Source organism: Camelus bactrianus, chromosome 3 (assembly GCF_048773025.1).
Source record: "Camelus bactrianus isolate YW-2024 breed Bactrian camel chromosome 3, ASM4877302v1, whole genome shotgun sequence".
In the NCBI taxonomy this organism is placed as follows: domain Eukaryota; kingdom Metazoa; phylum Chordata; class Mammalia; order Artiodactyla; family Camelidae; genus Camelus; species Camelus bactrianus.
In genome coordinates this window covers 143,950,351-143,976,758 of record NC_133541.1, presented here as the reverse complement: position 1 = coordinate 143,976,758, position 26,408 = coordinate 143,950,351, and the positions used below count along the sequence as shown (strand labels likewise).

The 26,408-nt window shown below is 40.3% G+C and overlaps 2 long non-coding RNA genes across 2 annotated transcripts; both read left to right on the top strand.

The window, feature by feature from the left end:
* The first annotated feature begins 3,369 nt into the window (after positions 1-3,369).
* LOC141577184 (uncharacterized) lies at positions 3,370-13,549 on the top strand. Its single transcript, XR_012505883.1, has 3 exons — positions 3,370-3,578; positions 6,499-6,672; positions 13,476-13,549. It is a non-coding gene; the product is annotated as an uncharacterized LOC141577184 (long non-coding RNA).
* Positions 13,550-19,091: 5,542 nt separating this feature from the next.
* Positions 19,092-25,864, top strand: LOC141575472 (uncharacterized). The gene is made up of 4 exons (XR_012503068.1): positions 19,092-19,283; positions 19,382-19,504; positions 22,275-22,375; positions 24,323-25,864. It is a non-coding gene; the product is annotated as an uncharacterized LOC141575472 (long non-coding RNA).
* The last annotated feature ends 544 nt before the right edge of the window (positions 25,865-26,408 follow it).

Below are 26,408 nucleotides of genomic sequence, written 5' to 3'. Positions count from 1 at the left end.
GAAAGGGCTTATTGCTCCAACCTAAAGATAGGCTTGTGGAACACTTGAGAAAGTCCCCATGCTGATGGTCTCCGTGGTATTTGTGAAGGCAGTGCTGGCCTTAGCTGTTTACTGGACATCATGACAAGTTGGTGAACACACAATAACAGGAATCATCATTGACAGAAGGGATGGGGTCACTCACGCTATCCCAATGGTCAGCAGGGCAGCGAGTTCTGCTCTGTCTGTGGGCCTAACCTGATTTGAGGTGAAGGAAGCAGTGAAAGAAAAAACACCCTTCTGTTAATTAAAACACCACTTTTGAAGTCATACCTGTACTTAGCAAAGGTAACAAGAGCCTTTAAACACAGTTGTGTGAGAAAGTGGAAGATGCCTAGTGTCTGTGGCACTGGCAGTTGGAAATTTGCAGTAGCAGATTTGTGCAGTCTGGTGTCAGCAGTCGTCTGATGTCCCTGGGCTCTGCTTGGCCCCGGTGTCACTTTGCCAGGAGGGTTTTCCTGGCTTTCATTCTGAACTGTAATCTGGATATCAGTGGGTGCGGCACATGAACATTTGGAGGATGATTTTGTGTTCTGTGACAATCCTCTGGAGAGGATTTGTTTCTTGCTTTTTAAAAATTTTTTAAGAGCCAAGAAGGAGAGATTGTTCACCTTGACTTGCGGGATGCTCTGCAATGTCACTTTTTGGTTTTAATTTTCAAAATATAACAGAAGTGATTTCTAATTCAGGCTTCAAGAGACTGTATATATGTATATATACACACATATATATTTGGTAAAATGGACTAGTTAAATGAATTATTTAAAGTTTTTTTTTTAATTAATTGAAGCTATCTGGAGGGGGTTACATTGGGAATTCAGACCTGCCTTTCCTCCTCCACGTCCCTTCTTGGAGGCAACCCATGATACTAATGTTTGTTATTTTGTGTATTACAAGTACCTTTTGTGAAAATATAGGTTTGTGTGTGTATGTGCTAAGCTCCTTTTAAAAATGCAATAAATGAATCACTATGCTATACACTGGAAACTAACAGAATTTTGTAAATCAACTAAGACAAATTTAAAAAATGCAAACTAGTTTTTTTTTAAAAAAAACAATTCATTTATTTCATTTAAAAAATAGTCACTGTTTTATTTCAGGACGTTGCAGAGATGATGTACTAATATGCTGGTGCTTTAATACCTCAAAGTTCAGAAATCACTGCAGGGGGAGGCTGATGTTTCTACAGTCAGGAGGAAAAAGCCAAATCTTTCCCCTCTGTCATTGCACCCTGCCAGTGTCCCCTTTGCCCGGGGGTGAGGAGAGGCAGGAGGCCTGCAGAGCATGCTCTGTGCTCGCAGCCCCTTCATCCAGTCTCGGAACACTGCCCCCTCCTGGGTGTGAGGTGTTTAGGTGCCACTTGCTGTGTGGTCCTGCCTGGCTCCTCTCTGAGGTCACGTCCTCAGAGGTCAGTGCAGGCCAAGGTCAGGGCCTGTGCCTGTGGGTCTGCTTCCTGGCCTCCCCTGTGCATCTGAAACAAGTTTCACACTACGTGCAGGCCCACAGAGAAAGTTGTTGTTCAAAATTTTCTCTGTTTCTTAATGCAGTTTTTTCCCCCTATTTATAAAAATTACATTTACTGTACAAAATTTAGGTAAAATGGAGAAATGTAAAGAAGAAAATAGAATGACCCACAAACCTGCCCAGAGGACTGTGCCACACTTTTTTGGTATAGTCTACTGAGCTCTTTTTCTTAGACACACGATACACATTTTAAGCACAGTTGGGATACCCTCCATCTGATTTTATGTTCTAAATGTACAATGTGCTCCTGAGGTTGTATTTTGCATATTGACTTATCCCTGATGTATCTTTATGGTTAAATACTCTGTGGAAAGATATTTAGTAACTACCTGACAGCCCATCATGTGGGTGTAGCACAACTCACTTACTTGTTTTCCTACCATTGGCTGTGGGTTGTTTTAATATATTTAATCTGTGATGAAGCTGATACTCAACATGGGTTGAATTAATTTTAGAAAATGTTATATGTAATGTATTGAGTATAGAAATTGTGAATAGTTTCTGTTTGCGAGAGCTACTGTTCTTATGATTTTTTTAATTTTAATAATGTGTACATATCTTTTATCTTGATCTTAAATATTTTACAATTGGCTTGGGCTCCTGAGAAAGTCTACACACTCTTTCACTTCTAGAAGTTGGGCACCTCAGAAGACATAAGAGGAATTCAGTCACCTGTTCTTGCAACTTCAGTGGTAACTGTGCTTCTACACATTGGAACTGATCCATCTGTCAGATGGATGAGGATTTGCTCCAGCCTTCTGTCTCCATGAGTGTGTGACAAGCAGCCAGTGCCATCAGGGAGCTCAGAGTGCCTCCTCTACCTGGTGCAGGTGGGGACATTGTTCACTCTGCACAGCTACTCCCACCAGCATGAGCTGGACCTTCCCAGCCTGTGGCCTGCATGTTCAGTGGCACCCCAGGGGGCTGGTGAGGACCTGGGACCACACAGCAGCTCCTGGCCCTCTACTGCTGGTGATGGCTGACAGCCTGGTCACTGGTCCGGGAGGGCAGCTGGGTGAGCGGATCCAAACTCCCCCCAGCATGGATCTCACATAGCATAGGGTTGAGGGGAACCTGCCAGACTGTTCCTTCCTACCAAGTTCAGCTCTTACTAGAGTGAGCAGATCGGTTATTGAGTCTTTAATGCATGCCTAAACCATGCTGTGTAATTGACCCGCTGCCTGTCACTGGGTCTCTTCTGTGCACCCACTCACCGCATATGATGGGTGAAGGTGCCAAGGCTGAAACATATGTGTTAACAGATGTGGCCATGGTTACTCTGCCCACAGATGTGGAACCAGGATCTGAGTCCTGGTTGTCACACTCTAAGTCCTGCATGCTAACCAGGTGGTTGACTTTTAAATGCAAGCCAATTTGTAGTTGGTTTAAAAATTAATAGTTAAACAGCAAAAAAAAAAATGTGACAATGAATATATATATGTTCATGTATAACTGAAAAATTGTGCTCTACACTGGAATTTGACAAAACATTTTAAAATGCCTATAACTCAATAAAAATGTTTATAAAATTAATAGTTAAAACGTTTTCCTTTTTGTTAGAGGAACAATAAAATGACCCATTGTTCGGACAGACAGCAGCATTTTGGAAATTAACTGCTTTCTGTGGTTTTCTCTTCACATTCCTAATGGAAAGGCCACTTTGTTTGCTTACAGAGCATCTCAGGTTCTCCTAATGGAATTGCATGCATGGTCATTTTATTCCCCCTCCCCCAGTCCTGAGCTTTGCACAGAGTGGAGATTCAGTAAATGCTTGCATTGCCAGGGCAGGTGGGGGCAGGAGTCTAACTTACAGTCCAGGGAGGGCGTTCCTCCTGGAGTTACTCACATGGTGTTTTGCCTCTCTGTCTCCCCATGTGGAAGGTTAGGTAATTGGAAGCTGCTTCAAACACATCCCTATTGCAGGTAGAGATATGTATTTCATTCAACAGCTGCCAAGTGAGAGGGAGGTGGGAATCCCTCCTGAGCAACCACTGGAGACCACAAAGGCCATTAAGGTAAAAACAGATGGGAAATGGGCCAGTTTGGTGGTGAGAGAGAAATAGTGTTTTCACACTTCCCCTTGTGGCCACCACCCCTGCTCCCACTGTGCCTTCCCTCCCCTCCCCATGGATGTGGGTCTCCATCTGTTTACCACTTGAATTAAGGGGCTGAAAACTTAGCCTCTTCTCTGAACATGGATGCTTGTGAAGTTCTCCAGCTGTAAATGAGAGCAGCTTGATAACTGGTATTGAGCATCCTGCCTAGTACGATGTCATTTAATTGGAGCCTGATTAGACAGAACCTTCAATTAGCCAATGTGTCTTGCACCTCTCCCTCCAGGCTTCATTTCCCGAGTAAGGAGCAGACAGCAGCAGCAGTGACTGTGAGGAATCCTGTGCAGTCAGCCAGAATTCAAACTCATTTCCAGCTCTTGCTGTGTGTGGTTCTGTAACCTGAGTATTACCATTCAGAGTGATGCTGTTCTAGGGTGAATCATTGAACAGAGTCCACCTGTGTTTTCTAGACTCCGTTACCATGCTGGAGGAGTTACAGGAAGCTCTAAAATTAAATCAGTAAGATTCGGAGGAAAATGGCTCATTGGTCCTTATTTAAAATGCCCACTTGACTGATCCATCGGTTTGGTCTTTGTGTCACTCTGTAGGTAGCAGTTGACAGACCCCTTTCAAAGCAATTTTCTCTTCAGGTTGCAAAATCAGGACAAATTACTGTTTTGTTTTTGTTTTGTTTTAGTCAAAATGAAGAGATTCTTAGTAATACAAGGATAATTATTATATAAAGAGCAAAGATTTTGTTTTTGGAGAAAAATTTAAGCATGGAAGTGACATGTGACCTTGAACACACAGTTTCTGAGCTGCAGGGGAGTTTAAGGGAGGTTAGCCTCCCCCCTTCCCTCCCACTTTTGCACCCAGTAACAAGCTGGTTGAAGGAAAACTAGTGCCTGGGGGTAGTCCCACATTTTGCATGACACTCTTGGTGGACGGAGAGGTATTTTTAGGACAGGGTGCACAGGTGCGAGTCAGGGCCCATGTGAGTAGGGTGGCTGGGTGCCCGGGTGTGCCCAGGACTAGAGTTTCCAGGGATGGGTCAATTCACAGCTTGGGTGTGTGGTCCTGGGCAGCCCATGGGAGTCAATCTTTTCCCTCTGGGGGAAGGTTTACAGAAGTAGCATAAGACTTTCTTTTTATGTTAAAATATTTCCTAGAACTTTCCCTAGTCCTTACCTTGTGTTTCTTCAAGGAAATAAATTTGGATAGTTGACCCAAGTTCCCTCACCTCCCCATTCCTGTTACCAATATGTCTCACAGCCTCTGGCTCCTGACTGTCGGGGTGGCCATGCAGGTGAGAAGGGCCCTGAGTATGCTGACTGTGACAGAGGCTGCTCTCCTAGTCCTCGTGGTGGGCTTTACCTTCTTCACTGGCTCTCTGGGGTCCATCTCTGACCCTGAACCAGGTTTGGCCCATTTGGGCAGTGACAAGGTATCACTCAGCCATGAAGGTAGGCAGTGGAAGAGCTCCTTGTGTTCCCTGCAGGTCAGCCACCCCATCCCTGCTGTCAGTTAGTTCTTGCCCCACTTCCCTCTGTGGGAGTGTGTCAGAGTTACCCTGTGTCTTGTTGCCCCTGTGGGCAGGAGTGGGCCTGTGGATGCGTGGATTCTGTTGGTGGGGACAGTGGTGGTCCAGGACTTGGGGCTGACACACTGCACACCATCAACACTGTGGAGGCACTTCCTGCCTTCAGTTAAGCCTCTGAGTTGCTGCGAGACATTGACCTGGTGTCTTAGGACAACTTACTGTTTCTGCCCTCAGCCTGGTAGATTTGAAGTTGTATGGGGTGACCCACTCACTCAGTTATCAGTGAGCACAGGGGTGTGTAGCAAGTCTGGCCCATCAGTCTTACAGTTGTGCAGAGTATACCAAGGATGGTATTAGGTTTCATTTCAGGGATTCTAAGAAATTTTGAACTTAGTATCATGAAAATGCCTTCAGAGGTCCTCCTGAGCACCAGCTTTGGGCCTGACAAAGTGCAGGCATTGAACAAAGCCCACCTGGCCCACAGGAAGCTGACTTTCAGAATCCGGTACCCAGGGGCCAACTGCTGTTCTTGTGAGGTTAGCTCTAAGGACAGATGATCAACCCAGAGGCCCCCAGTCAGGCATCACCAGCTGAGGAAACACTTTGCACAGCACAGGCTGGGGCTGGCACTGAGCGGGTTCTCATGCCCCAATGTGTGGCAGCTCCATCCTGTCAAAGTCGGGCTTTCCTTTGGTTCATGGTCCCAGCACCTTATAAAGTGCTCTGCAATTTACTTATTTATCACTGTCACTTGTTACTCTGACTCTCAGCCAGTGTATGGGCCAGTGGGCAGGGGTCTGTGTGTGTTTTATTCACTTGTGCATCCCACGTGCCTATGCACTCACTAACTCTCTGTCATGGAGCCACTGAGTGTGCTGTGTCAGACCGCAGAGCAGGTTAACCACCTGCCAATCGGATGTGGTGACCACAGGGCCAGATCTGCTGCCTTCAGATCTGGGTTCGGCTGCGAGGCGGGTCTGCTTGTCCCAGTGGGTGGCAGCAAGTGCCTGGGCAGGTGCCAAGTGGGGGCATACAAGGAGTAAGAAGAGAGGAGATGGAGTCTAGGGACTTGATAGGAACCGTCAGACATCATCTCAGATAGTAGGCAGCAACATGTGACACAGTGAGGCTGGGACTAATAGCAGAGCTGGAAAGAAAGCAGAGTACTTGGCCAGAGCATAGCTGTTAGACATCACTGAGCCCAGTAAGTGTCCCTTGGAGCTGTGGCATTGGGCAGGACTGATGTCGGGGGTTTGTGGTGCTGGAGTTACTGGGTGTTTGCCGGAGGGCAGACTGGGTGGCCGCTAATGCCGGGTGACATCTGTGTGTGTGTGTCTGCAGGAGAAGTACTGTCACATTTGCCCCAATATAGTCAAGAAGTTTGCCAAGTATGACGTGGATCAGCGGAAGTGGATCAAACAGCAAACAGGGAACAATGCCATAAGCCAGAAGAAATTCATTATCGATGTTGGCTAGGAAAGTTTCCCAGGCCCTGAAATTTTCTTTCACCCAGAGGTAAGACATTTGCTTTCTGAGTGTGCAGAGAATGACGTGTGTGGAGCAATGCTGTAACCTCGTGTGTGCAAGAGTGGCTCCCCGTTGGGCTCCCAAGCGAGGTGGCCACCTTTCAGGGAGGACCTTGTGAGTGTAGGCTGCAGCTTCAGTGGCTGCTCTGGCTCCTGCATGGCCCACGCACTTGACTGGGTGTTTCATCATGCTCCACTTTGGGTCTGGCTATCTGTTAAACAGTTAATGGTTGGTTAAACCAAGAGTGGTTAGGAAGAAGCTTTAAGAGCAATAGAAGAGAATGGATTTGAAATTCATCTCCTACTGATATGAAAACTAGTTAATCTCGAGGATTGATTGGAATTTGCCTCTGTATAAGAGTACGATAGCGTACATATAACCTTCCCATCACACATGACGATCCATCCCCAGTCCAACATTTAACCCAGTACAGCTGGTCCTGCTGTGTTCCCTGCTGCAAGTTAGATAAAGCTTCTGTCTGAGGACACCCTTGGAAAGAAGAATTAAAGATATCATCAGTTTAGCAAGTAGTCACAAAGAATTATTACTGCGTTTGTAAAAGCAGTAACTAAGAGGCAATATTTTAAGGTTTAAGTAAAATGGACTTTATTTGTATTTTGGTATATTTTTCTGCCTCATTCAGTTTACATTTAATAGGTAAATACAAACCACTGCCTGTTCTTCGATGTGTATGACTGTTCAGGGAAATGGCACACAATGTATGTCTGACAGTACCTGATATCACGGCACTCATTCGCTCGTGAGAGTCTTCAGTTAAAATAGACATAAACCAGCAAAGTCCAGTGTACAGCTGCATGGCACCTTCTTCCCTCGAGCACATTGACACTTTTCATGATTTTTAAAGCATTTTTAAGAATTTTGTAATTGAATTACTTATACTTTAGCTTATTTCACTTATGGAATTGAATGTAAGATTTTTTAGTTAATAACATGGTTATTACCATATTGATTGTTTCACCTAGAAGCCACCTCCATTCCCCATTCCCAGTCTTCTAGCTCAGATTTACAGTGTGAGTCACTGACTAGGTTTTTTCTTATATCCTGGCTAACTTTTTCATGACATTAGTGTCTATACATCACATGCTCATTATCTACAATATTTTTCATTACATGCCACATACACTGAGCACTTGCATTTTACAATCTCATATAAAGTTTGAGTCACTGTGTATTCTAACGCAGGGCTGGTCTGTCTTTGTTACTGTTTGATTTCTTTTCCCTCTCTAAACCCACACATTTCATCTCTTGAAGGGACATGTCACCATCACTCCATGCACAGAGTCACTTGGATTAATTTGACACATTCATTCCAATGTGATGGTTTAAAAGGCATAGTGAATTCTGTATTTGTTAAAGTTACATTTTAAAAAAGTTGTTGAGAGAAATGTGTATTGTTTCTTTTATATCTGTACAAAATTCTGTTCACCAACCTGGATTTTATGCAATCCATCTCAGATGTTGTTGACAAAGTAACACAGAACTGTCCCATTGATGTCCACCATCTGCTATATAAGGTATAAGCTGCTTGGGTAACATGCTTGGATTTCATTCTGAAATTAAAGGCCCAGCATTCTGAGAATAATACACCCTTACCATCAGTCTGCAGATAGCCCTATTTGACTTCTGTTTTATAGGATTTGTTAAGGGCCTGATTCCTGGTAAAATATTTTTCTTGGAGTGAGGGTGACTTAAATGCTTGGCAATATAACTCAGTTAGCCAGAAGTATTTGATTTAAATATTCTAGTATCTCTTATTCTTATCTGCCCAGCTGTATTTTTAAATTGGACAATTTTAACCTTCCATGTTGACTGAAAGATCAAGGGGGTCCTTCCCCTCTTGCTTTCTGTGAGTTTGCTGGTCTTGCTTCATGAGTATTTAGATTAGTGCCAGATGTGTTGTTGTCAGAGAGAAGGAGGAATCTGAAATGAACAATCAGAAAATGCTCATGTAATGTTTCTCCAAAATTCTTTGAGTGCAGGGAATTTTGAAACTTGAAAGGAGAAAAAGGCAGTTCATGTAACTGTAGGATGAAAGAAATGTTGCTGAAAGCCAGAGGGGAGGGGCAGAAAGTGGCAGTCAGCTGGCCCTGCTTCCCTGCCTGCTCACCTCTGTCTGCACATCCTGCTCTTCCCCCAAGACAACGTCTCCCCTTCACAGATGCAGGGGCCTGCACCTTAGGGGGGAGAGGACCAGGCTCAGTAGGGAGGGCTTAATACAGTTTATTTCATCTGGACAGTAGAATACTATTCAGCCTTTAAAAAGAATGAGGTAAAGCAATGTAAATTCAAATGAAAAGATGTCTACAGTATATATTGTCAAATGAAAAAGCAAGTTGTAAAATTTACACATAGTATTATTTCATTTTATTTAAAATATACTTTATGTATGTATATATATATATAAGAAAAGGTATTGAATGATATGTGTTAAACTCCTTAAAGGAAATAAAATATATCTGGGCAAGAGATGGATAACTCTTACTTTCTACTCTTTGTGCTTTAAAATTATTTGAAATTTTATGGTTAATAAATGTTATTTTTATTATTGGAAAACATTTTCTATATAGACAAATTTGATGGGTAAAAGCAAATAATAATTTGGTTTTTATTGGTATATAACCTTAATTAAACACATCTCACCTCCAGTAAATGTGCAAGGAAGGGAAAGCAAAGGCAGATGAGAGTATTAAGTTTAGTGCAGTATGTGGCTTGTTCTCCCTACTTCTTAAATTTCACATAACATCAGCTGTGTCTTCCTGTCCATGAAAGCAAGGAACAAGTGTGCACTATCTAGTCCTCATTTCAACATGGTGGAGATGGAACTTCTGCCAGCAGTAAGGATTGCTCATGCTGGGGTTGAGTTTTCTCATTTGATCATTTAGTTTGCTTTCAATAGATTTACAGGATTCTTGACGTAGAGCTGGCCTTCTAGCCTGAGTACCTTATTTAACAGATGATGACACTGAGCCCTACAGATAGGAAAAGGAGGCAAAACTGGAGGGACCTGGGTCACATGGGGCAAACTGGTCTTCGACGTTTTTCTAATTGAGGTAGGGTTGATGTACAATATTATATAAGTTCCAGGTTGCAGTTTTTAAAGGTTATACTCCATTTATAGTTATTATAAGATATCAGCTATATTCCCTGTGCTGTATAACATATCCTTGTAGCTTATTTATTGTATAAGTAGTAGTTTGTACCTCTTAATTCCCTATCCCACTCTTGCCCTCCCCTCTTCCCTGTCTCCATGGATACCCATTAGTTTGCTCTCCATACCTGTGAGTCTGTTTTTTCTTGTTGTTGTTGTTGTTGTTATGTTCACTAGTTTTCTTTTTCAGAGTTCATATATAAGTGATATTCTACAGTATTTGTTTTTTCTGTCTGACTTATTTCACTCAGCATAATACTCCCCAAGTCCATCTATATTGTTGCAGATGGCAACATTTCGTTCTTTTTTATGGCTCAGTAATATTCCATTTTATATATACCACAACTTCTTTATCCAGTCATCTGTTGACGGACACTTAGTTTGCTTCCATATCTTGGCAATTGTAAATAAGGTTACCATGAACATTGGGGTTCATATATATTTTTAGGTTGATGTTTTCATTTTCTTTGGATGAATACCCAGAAGTGGAGTTGCTAGATCATGTATTAGTTCTATTTTTAGTTTTTTGAGAAGCCACCGTCCTGTTTTCCATTGTGGTTGTAATAGTTTGCATTTCTATTGTTCCTTCTTTTCCTAGTTTGGGTGTATAAATTATACTGACTAAACCCAGAGTGAACTAGTTGCTCACAGTGTCTCTCAATGTGACTACACATTGAATCAAGTGGGAAGCTTTTCAAATCAGGATGCCTGGGCCAATTATATCAGAATCTCTGGGTGGGGGTTTGTGATTTTGGGGGACTCAGCTCCTGAGGAGACTGATGCTCATGGACAGCCAGGGCTGAAAACTGGCTTCAAGCAGCACATGCTGCCTGCAGTGACTTGACCTCCTGGATAAATCACAGGCCTCCAGGACTCAGCTCTCACACACTAGTCTCTGTATAAACTATACACCAACAGTGTATATGGGTTCAATTTTCTCCACATTGTTGCTGAATGTTTGTGGTTTTGTGGTCTTTTTGATGATAGCCATCCTGGTAGACACGAGGTAATATCTCACTGTGGTTTTAATTTGCATTTCTCTGATGATTAACAACACTGAATGTGTTTTCACTGCCTGTTTTCTTGGCTCAGTGGCAGGAACTATAGGTCGATTTTCTTTTGATGAAGCAAGTAGGAGGAGGCTTGCTTTAGGTCCTGCTGACAACACCTGAGATCTTCTTGGTCACTGAGTGAACACCTTACTCAGGCTCATTGACAAGAAAAAGGTGGTGGAGAATATAAAATGTGGCTTTGAAAATTCAGACATTTTAGAAAACTAAAACTTTTTTTTAAGAAGTAGTCATAATCTAATTTTTATTTCAGTCTGTTCTGTAGATAAGGGTGTTCACATGCTGCCTTTTTTTTAATTTATTTTTTGTTCAGTTTCCAAGTGTGTTGGAGGTTGGGTCTGGGAATGGTTCTTCTTTTTCATTTTATTATAGCTCTCTATCTTTATGGGTTAAAGATTGTCAGTTATCTGTTGTAGACTTGAAGGGCTTTTTTAAGTGGAAGATTTCCTATGTTGGCTGCGCACATTTCCATGATATTGCTGTGAGATCTGTTTTTGGTATGGTGTGGTGCCATGTCATTCTTGTGAGTGCATTGCCTGTTATTTCTATGATTGTCAATGTGGTTTTTGTTGTGGTGAACACAATCTACTTTTGTTGTTTAACAGAGCCTCATTTTGATTAGGTGTTTATCACAGATTGGAGAGTGGCTAGGGCTTCTCCTTTTATTGGAATTGAGACTTCCAAACCATTTCTGGGGTGCAGGCTGTGGTATGTGGTGTTGGAATGTTTCCAATACACACTCATAACAGTTCCTTTGCCCTTTCTATTGCCATGGGAATGTCCAAATTCTACACAGAAACACCAGTGGAAACAAATCTAAAGATGTCATGCACTAGGGCCTCCTGTAATGATCCTTCAGTCCCCCAGCTGGGTCCTCAGTGCAGTATCAGGTCAGTGCCATCCCTATTGTCACATTTTCATGTAGTAGACAAGGCTGATGGAAAGGCTTCAACTTCCCCTTCTGTGCACCCAGATCTCTGCTCTTGGCTCTCTCTTCCTTGTGGCATGGGACCACCAAGACAACCACAGAGCATATCCACACCCTCTGCCTTGGACCCAATAAAAATCACAGTTGTGCCTATGAAATATGCAGGTTCTTTGGCCATGGATTCTGATTTCAACCCGAACTTCCCCTGGGTCTCTCAGACCAAAATTATGATGATTCTGATAGAACCGTGCTTCTCTTCTATTGCAAAAATGCCAAATTGGGCCCTGGACCTGCAGAGATAGTGAATATGTCCATGAGATACCTAGATAATCCACACCATGTGCATCAGCAATGTTGCTATTTGAATTCAGGTCCCAGGCAGTTCTGTTCCATAGACACTACCAATCAAAGAAAACAACACACTCCAACCCCATGAGACTCAGTCTGTGCCATCAGCCTCAGCCCTCTCCCTCAGCTTCAGCAGACATTCCTAGCTCAGCATCAACAGCTCAACTCAAGGTCTGGGGATTGATTACAGGGATATTTTGTGCTGGTTTCTTTCAGTTCTGTCAGCCAGGCATCTGCTGTGCACTCCTCTCACCCTCATTGGATCTCCTTCAATCCCAACTGATCTCTCTGTGTGTGTCCCAGTAAAAGAGTGTTTTCCCCTTTTTGGCTCCCTCACCAAAAGTCAGGTCCTGCACTGATTTCCTTTTCTACTTTTCTTTTTCCTCCTTCCCAATTTTGTGAGGACCTTTTCTGTCTCTTGAAGTAAGAGAGAGAAAAGGTGAAATTGATGTTCAACCAATGTCCAGCATGTGTCCTGAGCCAAGGGGTGAGTGTACATGGATGAGAGTGAGCTAAGAATACACTTGTAATCAAGAAAATATATCAAACACAAGAATGTTATATGGGGATTAAGTTTTATAGGAGAAGAGGAATGAAATGAGTTCTGCAAGGGAAACAATTATGTAAAATTCCTGGCTTTTCTAGAACAGTTTGTTTATAATGTGTGGTTTTTTTTTTTATATGGATGACATGGTAGATACAAAATCACTTTGGTATTTAATTTAGCTTCCGTTGTGTACATTAAAGAGAGTGGTTTTTGTAAATCAATATTTATAATGTAAGAAGCACCATCTTTTATAATGATATAAAGTCAAGATAAAATTTTTACATATTATCTTTTTAAATGGATGAGGAAAGGACACAGTGTTTCAAAATCCTTTAAGAGGGTAGTGGATGAAAAAACATTCAGGCACTATGTTCTAAACTGCCTGGAAACTGAGAACCTGTGCTGACCACTTAACATTTTGACCCAGTGAAATGATAAAGCCAGAGTCATTTCAGAAATGTCCAAAAGCTATTTCAAGCATCCCCTGCAATTGGCCACATCCAGAACTCTGAACACAGTAAATGTTCATTTAACACTAGCTCATTGACAAAATATTTTGGCCATTCAACTGATATCTATTAACAGCATAAATACAATATCCCTTCTTCCTAACTCTAACCTTCAAGGAGATCTTTCAATTTTTCAAATATCAGTCAAAAGTATGTTATTGAATGAAGCCCTCTACTAGATAATGAGTACACTGAATTTGGTTGTTTTGTTCTTTTCCAGATACTGATTAACATGCCAAGTATAATGCCTGGCCCAGGAAGCTCAGGAGATGAATCAAATAACTTGACCATGAAGGAGCACTAAGGAGGCATAGATGATCTCTGGCATGGGTATTATAATAGGCATACTACAAGGCTCAGAGGCAGTGCAGAGGAAGAAATGAGGAGCTCTTGGAAGTGGTGGGCAGAGGGCAAGTGTTTAGAATGTTCTTTAAGAATAGGTGCACTTGAACTGACTCTTAAAAGATGGGCAGGTGTTTGACAAGGCAATGTGAACACCACAGATAGAGGGGAGTGAAGCCACCTGGAATCCTTCCTCTCTGCACTGCAAACAGTTTGGGATGGTTGGTGCATATGGCACATGACTGTGCACATTCTGTCCATGTTGTGTGCACTGATGATTTAGAAATGACAGAAGGGCAAGTGGTGAAGCTGGAGAGTTGCAGAAGCACACAGAGGAAGACTGCCTTACATGGTTCTTCAAGGTATTTGGACATGATCCTGTGGCAAAGCAAGTCATTACATGATTATTAAACTAAGCAGTATTGGTGTGGAATTTGCCTTCCACAACAATTATTTTCCTGCAGTGTGGATGACAAATTTGGGAGGTGGAAGAGGGGAAAGAATACAAACTGAACTGCTGGTTGGAAGACAATTATCAGTGGTCCTGGAAAGACTCAAGGCAATCAAGTAGCTGTGAAGGAAGGGTGCTGAAGGGAGGGACCTTAAGGATATGGCCTCTGGACAAACTGATTACTATTGTTTAAGGAGTAGTTTAGTGGGGAGCAAAGCAAAGACAAGCACAAAATGTGTTCTAAGACTTTTGGGGTTATGTAATTGGGTAAATGGTATTGATATTTGCAATATATATATATATATATATATGGAATCAAAAAATTAGTCACAAGTTTCTGGGAGAGAAAGTATCTTCGGCACCCTAACTCCAGGTCCTCAGTTTTTCTATGAGGCAGGAAGCACAGGTGATGTTATCCCTATTTTATGTCCAAAGGGGTAAACTTTTTGCCTACTATCACATGCAGCAGGTTGGGAAGTTTACTCTCTACCAGGCTTAAGAACAGGTAAACAAGGGAGACAAGAACCATGCTTTCACAGAACTTATATTCTTGTGTTTGTGTTGGGGGGAACAGAATATGAACAAGTCAGCAAGCAATGAACCCAGGTCTGAAGGACTATGATGGTAGCAGGCAGTGGTACTTTATCTAGATATTAGGGAAAGTATCCCTGAGGTCACTCTGGATCTGACCTTCCATTGAGAAGGAAGCAGTCATTCAGATTCTTAGGGGAAGAATTTTCTAGGCAGAGAACAGCAATTGAGAAGTCCCTGAGGTCGAAACAAGTTTGCTGCACCCTGAGGGAGGAATTCCAATTACAGAGCAATTGAAGAGCTGGGGAAATTCCTAGTTCCAATGGCATTCCTGGGAAGGTGAAAGTGAAAGGCTTGTGACGCCTTAGTACAAATACTCTTGGGGAGGGCTGGGAACCTGCCCACCGTGCACAACACTATGCCTCTAGAAACTGCATCATGACTCATAAATGCTTTTGGAAGACAAGCCCTTGCTCAGTTGCCTATTTTGGTACCTCATTTAACTAAAACTCATTTAGGTTTGCCTACAGAGATGAACTTAAAAATCTTTAGATGAATGGAATTCATCTTAAATTTATCAGCTCAGAACAAGAAACCACCTACAGTCTGATGGCAGGCAGCTCTTCCCCCGAGGATCAGTTATGCCCTAACATGTTACATGGGAACAGAGCCTCCCAGCCAACTTCCAAACCCCTAAAAGAAACCAGAGAGGCAACATTTTCCCCAAAGGATGCCCCGTTAGCTCAGCTGGACAGGACAAGGAGAAATGGTACCCCACTGCCAAGGTGCCAAGCTGGGTTCTTGTCTATGTGAACCTGGAATGCCTTGGAGAGATGGGACATTGGGGCTGCCTGCTGGCTCTGAGATGGGCCATCCCAAGCACAGTACTGCCTGCTCTCTGGAACACACTGCTCACACCTCTCATCCTGTGGTCATCCTCCACTGCTACTTTGTGGGCTACCTATTCTTCTGCCAACAGTGTTTCTTATGCCACCCCATTCAGCCAAATGGCTTCAAATTCAAATTCTCACTACAGGAAATGCAGATCAACACTCTGACCCTCTCTGAAAAGATCCTACTTTACAGCCAATTTTCTCAGATATCTCTGCTTGGTGTATCAAAAAAAAAAAAGTATGTGAATTTAATATTTATCAATATAGCATGAATACATTATGAAATAATTAGATTATTCCTAAGTTATGTAGCCCCTTTCAGAGTATCACATTGAGAAGTTATATATCACGGGCACTTATTTTAAATACAGCCACAAACCATGAAATGCATTCTTTGGAGTGGTGCTGGAGACTGTGGCATGTTTTGATCCATGCCAAGGGCAGGCTCACCTTGTGTCTGAGCTCATTTCAAACCATATGCTCATAACATCTCTTTACTTCAACTGACTGGTCAATTTTTTGTTCCTAAAATCACCATTCAACCTTGGATCATAAGATGTTCACACATACTTTCACAGCACCGGTATGTCTCCTTCCTAACAACTTTAATAATGGCAATTTTTCATTTATTTTCAGTGATTGATTCACCTGTCTCCCTCAGTAACTGCGACTTCCACAGCAGCAGGGACCATGTGCATTTCTGCTTACCAATATGTCTCCAGAAACTAGCACAGCTTCTGGGACACAGTAGGGGCTTAACAACTAGCCACTGGGGGAAAGATGCTATGAAATATACTCATTGGTGGAAGTGTTTCTGCTTCTAAGTGTGGATCTGCCAAAAATCATTCAAATCAAGGCTAAATAAGGTTAAGGCTCAGCTATGCTGTTTTTTTCTTTAAAAAAAAACACAAGAAAGACTTTGCTGCTATTTGGGTTTAAACTGATTTTGGAGACAATTATCAAAAGGTTTGACTAACAATTTAACAACACTCATTTTTATATGTATGGAGATGACCAATTTTAAAACTTTTTTTTTTTAATGGAATAAGAGTTCATTTTCAAAAAGGTTCACCCAGATTAGGCCAAATTTAAAAAGATAAGAAAAACTACCACTTACTTTGTCAGGTGCTCTCTCTCTATTATTTTCATTTAATCCTCATATCTGAATCTTACCCCAGGTCACAGATGAGGAAATGGAGGGAGCAAGAGGCTGGGGTTAGACACTGACTAAGTGGCAGAACCAGGATTCACATCTAGGTCTATTTGATTCCAAGAGCTATGTCTTAAATCTAAGCCAAACTTTAAGCTAAAAAATTAATGCTGACATTGAATAATAATGTATTTGTTGCTCCCTCTTATGAAAAGGTACAAGACTACAGCTTAGTACCATCAACTGGGGCAAGTATTTAAAATAGAATTTGGATGCCAATGATGGGTTATCAGGGAAATGAGAAAATTCACAAAAAAGGAATAAGGAGGGATATTAACTAACATTAACCGAAAGCTTGTTTTATGCTACATACTGTATTAGATGCTTTCATAGTAACATTTATTTTAATCCTAAGACTCCTGTGAGATGGGTAATAACAGTCAAGAAAAAAGTGGTATAGAGTAACTGGTATTTGGCTACTCCGATGCTCCTTTCCCCCTTTCTTTCTAAGGATGTGAACCGCCCACATTTCAGCTGAGTATTGTCTGGAATAAGGACAACATTCCCCAGTCTCTATTCCAGCTTAGTGAGGTCACAATACTAAATTCTGGTCAATGAAATGTAACAGGAAGTGTATGACAGCCTCTGGGAAATTTCCTTAAGAGATCATAGATGCTTGCCTTCCTCAGTCTCCTTCCCTTCCTTCCTTCCTCCTTTCTACATTGCATGTGATGGATAAAGCTCCATCTAGGGCTATGAGATTGAGGACCTCATCTGATGTTTAGCAAACCTAAAAAGTGGAACCAGCCTAAGCCTCAGGAGATTTGTGAAATCATAATACCAGTTCTGGATTGTCTCTCTAGAAATTTTTTTAATGTGAAAAAGAAACAAACATCACTTTGTTTATGCCACTGTTCTTTGCAGTCTCTGTAACTGGCAGCTAATTTTAACTAATCCAGAAACTTATCCAAAGTGATCATGTAAGGTTCAAACCCAGGCCCACCAGTCTGCAAAGTCCACCCTCTTAGGCAGAAGCCTGAAGAACTCCTGATTATAATCTGCAAAAGATTGGTGGTGGGGGAAGAGTGTGTGTGTGTGTGTAAAACTGCTGACAAGAATTTGACAGAAGGAAAGAAGGAAAGTTCGAATATGCTCGCAATTCTGCATACCTAAGAGACAATCAAAGGGAATATGCTACTGGACAGTAAAGAATATAGTCTCCATCAGAGGTGGACAGAGAAAGATCTGTCACCTGCATGGATCTGGAAAGAGAAAGGAAAGAGAAGCTGTGTCTCTGAAAGATGCTGCTGTATTTTATTTCCCATCTATATTTTATAAATTTCCTATATACATTTATTATTCTGTTCATAGACAATTCTAAAAGACTCAGTTACTATTTCCACAGCCAAATTTGTCAAAGTGTAAAATTGTGTTTAGAAGTCTCATCATAATTATTAAGCACTCATTCTGTGCCCATCAGTATGCTAGATATCAAGAACAATATCAAAAATCATCAATATTGGTTTCTGACCTCAAACAGCTCAGAACTTAGGTGAACACATAGAAAACAACCAAGTACTACTTACATGAATAGATGGATCAGTGCAGGTGATAATAATCAGAAAGAGACTCATGAAAGAGAAGTAAAATTTAGAAAGACCTAAATTCTATATGTTTGCCTTATCTGCCCCAAATATTGTCTTAAAATGACCAATCCACCCTCAGGGCTCAGTCAATCTCTTTCTGGTAACCTGAGAAAATCCAGAAGAAAAAGACATAGAAATACTCTGTTTTCTACAGCATCCCATTGGTTTGGGGACATATCTAGTGGTAGGCTCCTCACATTCATATGATAAAGGAGATGACTGTGAGCAGCAATGTGGCCGGTTCCTCTGCCCAATGGCACAAGCAGAGTCACAAATAACAGAAATGAAAGGATCACTACAAATTGTGTTATTGAACTGCATGACCTACATGGAGCAATCAACTCACTCCTAGGTTTGGCAGGGCCTTTCTGAGTTGATTCCCTGAAAAACAAAACAAAACAATAAAACCCAAACCAAACCAAAAAATAAAAAAAAAAAATTAAAAAAAGAGAGACTCTGAGTGTCATCATCTCTGCTCCATGTGGCTGCCTTGATAAGAGTTCAGATTTCTCTGTGTCATGAGAAAATTTTTATGATTAATGGAAGACAGAATATTATCCAGTATTAACAGTTATTTTCCAATTCTGTATTATAAAATTATTTCTGATAATGGAAAATTCTCTATTTCTTTCAATTTATTAAAACATTGAAATTCTACAGTGTATAAAAGAAAGCACTGGAGTTCTGGAGAGGTGAGGCAGAATACGAAGGTAAACAGGAATCATTATTCCTTTTCTCAGAGGTATGTAATCTACAGGGGAAGCATGCAGCACCTGAAAGGGGAGGAGAGGTTGGTGGGCCACGCAGGGTTGAAGGAGGAGTATAGGAACATGGGTCTGGGAAAGTTTGGCTAGCTTTACAGTGCTCAATTGAAATACTACTTTGCAATATTTTCTCAACACCAGGGTTCAAGTTTGTTAGTCCTACTGAGACATCAGGTCAGAAGAAAAGAACAAAAGTGAGAAGGCATTCATGGCTTTGCATTCTCAGAAAGTCATCCTGCTGGTTCAACTGTGTATGATTGAGCATATTGTCATTGATGAAGAATTTTTATTTATTTTTGATCAAAGACTTCACCATGTTTTCCTGACCTTTTCAATCTCCTGGTTGCAGAGTTTTAACGTGAGCTCTCCTCGGGCCTGGGAGAAATTCTGAGAATGACCCCTGAGAATGAGCTCAGTGGTGAGAAGTCCAAGGACAGGATGAGGTCGACATTGCAAGTGTTTTTGGAATAAGGTCGGTTGACTAGAAACTGTAATTGTGCAAGGCCAGCTGTGCACTTCTGTGTGAGCTGATCCCTTATCATGGTCCCAGTCTTAAATATTCACTACCAATTACTCTGTGTTCTCACCCCACTATGCTGATTGACCCTCTGCCTTAACTATATGACATCCCTTCCTTTTATGACAAGTGTTAGGAAGGTGATCTTCCAGGCTCTCCTTCAAGGGGAAAACACGATTCCCTGCAGCAGGATGCCCGCCATCTCCAGCTAATCTGTCTTCTTGGAAGATGTCCAAATATTTCTTTGAAAGTTTCCCATGCATCCCATTTAAAGAATATGTACTGTCATCTGGGTCCCATATTGGAATCTGCCACACAGGAGCCAGCCAGTTATTGACTATTGTCTCTTTCCCATCCATAAAATGAAGACTTCTAAGAAAATATTTGCAAGTGAAGCCAGGCTGAAAGCTTAGAATTAAAGCAGAGTTAGTGCTCCTTAGCTCCTGTGAAGTGATATAAAAAAAGCCCTGATGGGTTCTGCTAGTGACTGAGACAGTGCTTGCTGGGATCCCTGTAAGAATTCAATCTGTGTTCCCTGGACCATGTTGAAATCTGGGCAAAAGTTTTCCTGATACTGTGAAAACAGCTGGTTTCTGAGGTTCCTCATAGTCAACTTTTTCATTTCTTTCATTTGAAGTAACCCAGGTCTAATACCAGCTAGGCCTTGATTCCATGCCCCTCCCATCTTTTTTTCCTCAATGACTTTGTGTGTATGTATTTGTGCATATGTGTTTCTTGGCCTAATATTAGGCTATCTGTTAATTGTAATACACATTTAATACTGAACTTCAATTCTAACCTTAACTGATTCTCTAAGACTAGGACATAATATGTATGCATATGTATGTGTGTGTGTGTGTGTATGTATGTATATATACACACATAAATATAGTTTGTTAAGAATTTTTAAGAATCAATATAAATTGTAAAAGAACAAGATTCAGAACACTTTAGAAATAGAGGAAAAGAGATATGAGTCAGAAAGTGTATGAGAATTGGTATCTTGGCTTCTGCTGGTGGCTCTTCTGGCAGTGAGATCTGGGGCAAGCCACTAACAGTCTAGGCAGGAGTTTCTGTTTTCTATGTGTTTAATGTAACTATCCTGGACTATATCAGAAAAGAAGATAGGAATATTTCATGTTCCAGATATCTCAGACTTCGTTTCATCTTACCACTCATTTATCATCCAACAAATGTTTTTTTCTATGCCTACTGTGGGCAAAACACTGGACTGGTTTCTGAGGATACATTGGTCCATTTGATGGATGTGGCCTTTGCCCTCCTGGGGTCCACAAGTCTCCAAGCATTCCTCCAGGGACCGTTAGGCTGGACATGATAAATCAGTGGGGACTAACTAACCAAACCCCAGTGTGTCCCCACACCACAGTTCTCTTTGTCTTTGTCTCCTGAATCCTATGTATCCAAATGCAGGCACACCTTCCAATTATCCACTTATTCTACTAATTTATCTCTGCTAACTTCTTTATCTCCAATTCAGTCTCTCCACCAAATTGTTTTTGGAGGATTTAAAAACAAATAAACATGTGCCCTCAAGAAACTTATAGTTTAAAAAAAAAATAGAGGCAAATATGTAGCTGGATATATGAGCAAATTCAGGGCTGATTAAAATCTCCTAGTACAGGATATTGACATGGTTCAGAGCCTATGACTCAAATATGCTTTATAATAGCTGAATGTAACCAGGTCACCTTATGAAAAAGAGCAGTATGATAATAAATCAGGCGTCCTTTATCTCATTACAAAATTGAAGGGCAAAAGTAGTTGGGTCTTATATTGGTAGATGAAAGAGTGGGCTAAAATGGAGAGGACTTCCCAGATTTCTCAGAGAAATTGAGACCTAAAGGGCAAATTAAAAAAAAAAAAAACTTAAGGCTTAAGGAAGCCTGTTGTTTTTGTGAGCAGAATAGCTTTTTGTGTCTGGTAAAGGCCTCTGTGTAACTGGGGGAGTTACAGACAGATTGATTACAAGTAAAAATGAGGGGGGAAGCATACTAAAGGATGAAAAAATATGTAAGTGGGTGTAAATTTTATAATTTTACCTTCATCTTTGAGTGAACTTGATTATCAAATAAAATGCCTGGATTTGCTAAATTTACTTAACCAATTCAATAATCAGATACAAAATTTTGTTCTTCAGGGTCCTCAAGGACACAAACACACAAAAATTTGATGTGTGCATTCTGACAAAACATAATCATAATGCAAATAATTTCTATTTATAAACTATTTTATAGTTCATGCATATCACTCAAACAGTGTATTACTGTCATTTCAAAATAACATGCTCACTCCTCTGTAGTCTGCACACCTGAGAGTGACAGCATCTCTTAGCAGTCCCCAGTCTTGCTGAGTCATTCTGTTCATCCTCCTGTAGCTCAGGCATCATTCAGAGGCCCAACAGGTTGAGAATTGACAAGTGCTTATCTATGGATCCCTAACTTACTCTGGAGGAATGCTGTAAGACTGTAGACCTCAGGAGGGTAAAGGTCACATCCATCACATAGACTAGCACATCCCCAGAACCCAGTGCATTGTTGTGCATATGGCAGGCAGCCAATAAATATTTGTTAGATAATAAATGAATGGGTGAAGTGAAGTCTGAGGCTTCTGAAATGCACATTTTCTCTATCTTGTATACTGCAGGGTCCTCTCAAGATTTAATCCCTAGCTCTGTCTACATTAACATGTTCTTATTTGATTGAAGAATCAACACACTTAAAGACTGGGATTTGGAAGTGAGAAGGAGTACATGGAAGTGATTCAGGAAAACAAGGAAATGAGACACAAGTGGCAACATTTGTCAAAGTAAGATAAAAGAATACTTATAAGATTACTTACTATATTTCTCATGTCTGTGCATGTCTTCATCTTCACCTTCTGGTAACATATACATCCACGTTGAATTGAGCCATTTTCCCCAAATCGAGGATCTTGTGACTTTGAAGTACCATAATATCTTGAGATTTCTTTGATAATTTTTGACCAATGGGTTCTAGAGATGCTGGAATCCCTGACAGTATAAAATAACAAGACAGTGTAAAAACATGAGTCAGAAAATCATGACTGTCTTTAGACATAGCTACTTAAATATAGCATGGTGACTAAAAGTATGGATTCTGGAGCAAGACTACTTAGATTCAAATCCTGACTTTGCCTTTGTGAGCTGTTTGATTTTTGTTGTTAATTAATTTCTCTGTGCCTTAGTTTTATATTTCAAAAATGATTTGTGGTGAGGATTAAATAAACAATACTGTTAGAGCAGTTCTATGCGTATAGGAAGTGCCATATTAATCTTAGTTCTTATCGTGATCGTGGGTAAGTCATTTATCCACTCTGGGTTTAAAGTTTCCAGGTATAAAATGAGAGATTTTGACTAGATTTTCTCTAAGGCCCTCCTGAACCTACTGTTTGCAAATGCTTACAGTCCATGTGCTTTTCTACATATATGTATGTAGTTTGTGATAGGAAAGTGCATGATTAGTAAATGCTTTCCTTGATTGATGCAAGGAGATGTTATTAGGGGATTGAGACAGTCTTCTTCACTAGGCCAAATTCCTTGAGGTTAATAGTGTATCTTTTCCTCCTCAGGATCCCAAGGCCTAATGTGGTGCCTGGGGACAGTGGGTGCTCTGTAAACTGTTAATAGATATGGAATAAATGCCTATGTCTTGTGTACCCAGATATATGGGAATGGGAAATGGTTGTAACTCCTTCCTAGGCCTTATCTCAATTAAAGCTACTTACACCGAATATTCAAAAAACATTAGTGCTCTCTACTGGAGACATTCCTAGTACAGGAATTCAAGTTTGAGTTTTTGATGGGAAATTCTGATTTGAGTTCATAAGTCCTGGATTTGAGAAGTAGGGTATAGCAGATACACATAGTTTACTGTGTTGCAAGCACAGATTTGGTGTTATGGCACTGAGGATGGCATGATCAGCATTAAAATGCCAAGTCTCATTTCTTTGCCATGTATTTATGCATTTTTTCCAGAGCAGCTTTATCTATAGATTTGTACACATGTTGTGTTTGCTCTGATTCATTTTAAGTAAAAAAAAAAAAAAAAAAGAGAGAGAGAGACATAGCATTAATTGAAAAAGTAATGTTAAGAAAATGAAAAGACAACCCACAAAATGGTAGAAAATATTCACAAATAATATATCTGATAAGGGACTTGTATCCAGAGTTCATAAAAACAAAACTAAGCAAAACAATAGGATTTACATTTCTCATTTAAGTTATTATTTTCTCTACACCACAAGTCTTTTTTTGGCATTACTGTTTTCTTTTTCATTAATTGAATATTTTCTAATATTACTTTTTAACTTCTTTAATGATTTTCTTGCTATATATTTTTAGTTATTTACTTAGTGATTGCTTTAGGCCTTACCATATATGTCTTATCAAAAACAGTTTCACAATTACACCAGCAATTTCAGAGAATGTAGAAACAGCATTCCCATATAGCTCTACTCTCTTTTCTTTCTTACTGTGGTATTCTTGTCATAGGTATTATCTCTATGCATGTTATAAGCCCGACAGTACATCATTATAATTATTATTCCTTTATGTAATTTTATGTCTTTTAAAGAAGCTGAGAGGAGAAAAGAGAGCAAGTTTATACGTATAATTTTTCTTTTTTTTTAATTGAGTTATAGTCAGTTTCCAGTGTTGTGTCAGTTTCCAGTGTAGAACACAATTTTTATGTTATATGTATAATTTTTCTCATATTAGCCTTCTTTCCATTTCAGGTTCTATGCATTTGTTCCTTTGGATTCAAGTGAAACATCTGGAGTCAATTCTTAACCCAATGTTGGTTTGTTCTCACCAACCTCTTTGCCCTGCTATTGGAAAATATATTACATTTCTGTATGTTATATGCCCACAAATACAATTAAATGTATACTGCTTTATGATTTTTAAACAAGATAAGAAAGGATAAGAAATAGGCAATTATACTCCTTTATAATTGCATAATTACCTTTATCAGTGTTCTTTGTTTTTTGTGTGTGTGTATTCAAATTACTGTCTTGGGTCACTTGCTTTCAGCCTGAAGGACTAACTTTAGTATGTCTTGTAAGGTAGGTCTACTGGCAGCAGATTCTTTCAGATTTTGTTTTCCAAATGTCTTTTTATTTCATCTTCACTTTAAATGATAATTTTGCTGGATATATGATTCTTGATTAAGAGCTTTTAAAATTTGAGGGCTGAGAATAGGTTATCCTATTGCCTTCAGCCCTCTATTGTTTCTGATGATAAGTCAACTGTTAATCTTATACGAGTTTTCTTAAGCAAGATGTCATTTTCCTCTTGCTGCCTTCAAGATTTTCTTTGGCATTTTTACTATGTGTCTATTCATGGGTCTTTTTGAGTTTATCCTACTTGCAGTTTGTTGAACCTCCTGGATATGTAGATTTAAATTTTTTAGGAAATGGGAAGTTTTTAGCCACTAATTTTTCAAATATTTTTCTGCTCCTTCCCTTCTCTGTTCTTCTGGTGCTGCCTTTACATGTCTGTTGGTATACATTAGTGTCCCACATTTCTCTGAGGCCTTGCTCATTTTTTCTTCATTCTTTTTTCACTCTGTTCTTGGATTGCATAATTTCTATTGATCTATTCTTAAGTACTTTTACTTTCTGCCCGTTTAAGTGTATTATTGATTCCATCTAGTGAATTTTTAAATTTCAGTTATTGCTCCTTTCAGTTCCAAAATTTCCATTTGGTTATTTTTAATAATTTCTGTCTCTTTATTAATGTTCTCTATGTGATGTGACACTGTCATCATGCTTTACTTCTAAAATCATGGTTTTCTTTGTTTCTTTGTACATATTTATAATGGCTTCTTTTCTCACATCTGGTTTCTCCTGCAGGTGGCTTTATTGCCTGCTATTCTTCTGGTATCTAGGCCATAATTTCCTGCTTATTTTGCATGTCTCATATTTTTTGGAAAATGAACATTTTAGATATTGCAGCAACTTTGGGGACTGGCTTCATCTCTCCCCTCTTTCAGTGCTTGTCATTGTTGTTAGCTTGTTTACTTGTTTAAAGACTAACTGGATTATTTTAGTGTTGTCCATTCCCTTCTCTTCCTCCTCTATCCCCTAAACAGACACAGGGTAAAGCCTCTGATGTTTTTCCTCAGGGATTCATCCTTGGACATGCCCAGCCACTTTGGGATAACAAGGTTTTAGCAGGGCTTAGGCAGTGTTTGTCTAGTTACCTGACCACACTAACCTATGAAACTCCACTAACTGCTGGTTAAAAGCTCTATTGTTCATAACAATGCCCTGGAGAATAAATTATTTACACTCTAATCCAGTCAAATACAGGCTGCTATGAAGGGACAGTTCCTGATGGTCAAAGTTTGAAATTTATTCAGACTCTAGTTCTTGCAGCTGGTTTCTTATTTTTCTCCAGCAACTAGTTGGCTTATCATTTAGCCTGTATCTTCAATGAATTTATCAGTCTCCTCCCCATTGCCTCTCACCAACACTTCTACTGTTTTTGAAAGCAAACTTAGATTTGAACTTCATATGCTGTTGCAAATACAGTTGGCTCCTTTGGGGAGATAATTTGAGCTCTCTGTTCTATGGTCTGCCTTTCCTTCCAGGGAAATCTCTGAGCCACAACTCTGGTGCTGGAGTAAGGAACAATAGGTCAATTCTAAGTGATAGCCCAGTTTGAAGAAGTAAGTGCTCAGTGGATACATGGCAAGAGCCCCAGGTGTCCTTGGCTTGTTTCCCTTGGCACAAGCCCCTGTCATATGAGCTGAGTCAATAGCAATTGGGACTTCAATGTCCTACCATGCCCAAGGTAGAACCTATGTCTCATGAGAGG